Genomic DNA, 2,213 nt, shown 5'->3' with positions numbered 1-2,213 from the left:
TATCTATCAAGTCTTGCAGTAATTTCTGGTTCTCGGAAGCTTTGGATAAGGACTCAACAAAGGGAGTATTAATTGGAATCCCTTTCACATGCTTCATAAACTCTAAATGTTCCTTCTCCAGTTGACTAAGTGTTGCACGGGTGGGAAATGGCATAGGTGGATGATAATCTGGAATAGGCTCAAAAGATTTTTGCTCAGACTTGCGCCACGTCGTGGCCAGAGGCGTGCCACGTCGTGGCGAGCCTGGTTCAGCATTCTCTCCATTTTCGATCCTTGATTTCTTGGGCTGCTGCGGTTGTTCTTCCAACGCCTCCAGGAACTCGGATATTGTATCTTCTTCAGTATCGATGGCCATTACGTGAGATTGGGCTTTTACTTCGGGATTCTTCGGGGACAATTTTTCATGGACTAAAGTGGCTAGTTGACCAAATTGTACTTCAAGGTTATGGATGGAGGCTTGCTGGTTCTTTATCAATGTTTGTTGTTCCATGATAGCGGAATCCGTGGCATCATGTCTCTTTTCCGAAGCCTCCATAAACTTCATCAAAATGGTCTCTAGGTCGGGTTTCTTCTCGATTGGTGGCTGCTCCTTTTGGTAAAAGCCTCGACCTGCCTGCCTATACTTCTCTTCTTTTTGCTTTTTATACTCTTCATATGGCAGCCACTCCTTCTTTGGTTTCCTCCAGTCGTCATCAAACTTATCCCCACTAGCGTAGCACACTTGAGCTTTTCTGTTCCCAAACTCATCCATATTGCAGTCCTTGGTCAAGTGTGGACCACTGCATCGCTCGCACCCCACTCTTATAGCATGTATCGACTGGTCCATTTGTGTTATCCGGCGATCCATGTTATTTAGCATGGCCATGACAGCTGCAATGTCTTCAGTTTGGGCCCCTCCACCGCCTTTACTTCCGTCTTGCCTGGGGTTATGGTATTCGCGGGAGTGTTTCGCGAATTCTTCGATGAGCTCCTTGACTTCCCTTGGATTTTTCTTTGTCAACGGTCCTTGAGAATCAAGGAGTTGTCTTGTCATTACATTGACCCCATCATAAAAGATTGACATCTCTTGCTGCACATTTAGGTCATGTTGAGGGCAATTTCTGAGTAAGCCCTTGTACCGCTCCCATGCTTCGTATAGTGACTCCCCCGGTTGTTGCTCAAAGTTGGCTATCGCCTTCTTGAGTTTGGCTATCTTGGATGGCGGGCAGAACTGGTCCAGGAATTGCTCACGCATTTGAGCCCAAGTGGTGATTGTACCTGGTGGGAGTGCTTTTAACCACTCCTTAGCAACTCCTTTGAAAGTGATGGGAAGCATCCTAAGAAAGACTGTATTTCTGGTGACATTTGGGACATTGAAGTAATCTGCAATGTCGTTGACTTCGTCTAGATGCTTAAAAGCATCCTCATGATCCTTCCCGAAAAATGGGATGTCCTTCAGTGCTGTCAATATGTGTCCCTTCAGCTCGAATGTGGCAGTGGCAGGAATTGCGGGTTGGACTAACCCAGGACCCATATCATCTCGGATCCGCTTTTTGTATGCTCCCATGGACATTTCTTCAATCGCTGTCATCTCGTTCCTTGGTTCGTTCTCGGGTTCACTTGTGTGTTCTTCAAATTCTGGCTCGGTATCGCTTTCGGACTCGGTTTGCACGGGTGTGTGATCCAAATGCTCAAGATTGCTCTTGTGCTTCGCTGATGAACTGGACTCTCCTGTCTTCTTTCCCGACTTCCTAGAAAAGGCTGACTTCAATTCTTGCAAGGGCGTCTTTTTCTTGTGAAGTGCAGATTCGAGGTCTTCCAGTGGTGGCACCAAGTGTGTGTTTGAGCTTCTGGTCATGAACTCCTGCAACTTGCTAAACTAAAACGTAAAACTGAACTAAAATAAGAAAAACTAACTACCAACTAAAAAAAAAAATTTTAAAAATTTTGCCTGTCCACGTCGTGGCAAGTATGTGGCCACGTCGTGGACTCTGTGATTAACAAAAAAAAAATTTATTGTGCTGAAAAATTAACTTTTTGTGGCTGTGACTCCACAAGAAGGATCAATTAATTTAATGCAAATAAATAAACTAAAAACTAAGCCGTTCCCCGGCAACGGCGCCAAAAACTTGATATGCACAAAAGTACCCACTAATTTTAATATTTATAACCTAACAAACTTAACTATCTATGCACTTATAGGCAGTGTACCTAGTCAGATTACAGTATAGCTT

The 2,213-nt window shown here is 44.4% G+C and overlaps 1 non-coding gene across 1 annotated transcript; it reads left to right on the top strand.

The window, feature by feature from the left end:
* The first annotated feature begins 1,079 nt into the window (after positions 1–1,079).
* LOC145065091 (small nucleolar RNA R71) lies at positions 1,080–1,186 on the top strand. Its single transcript, XR_013688243.1, has one exon. It is a non-coding gene; the product is annotated as a small nucleolar RNA R71 (small nucleolar RNA).
* The last annotated feature ends 1,027 nt before the right edge of the window (positions 1,187–2,213 follow it).

The sequence above is a fragment of the Lactuca serriola genome, chromosome 7 (genome assembly GCF_051521515.1).
Source record: "Lactuca serriola cultivar US96UC23 chromosome 7, Lser_US96UC23_V15, whole genome shotgun sequence".
Classification (NCBI taxonomy): Eukaryota; Viridiplantae; Streptophyta; class Magnoliopsida; order Asterales; family Asteraceae; genus Lactuca; species Lactuca serriola.
This window is presented reverse-complemented; position numbering and strand designations above follow the sequence as displayed.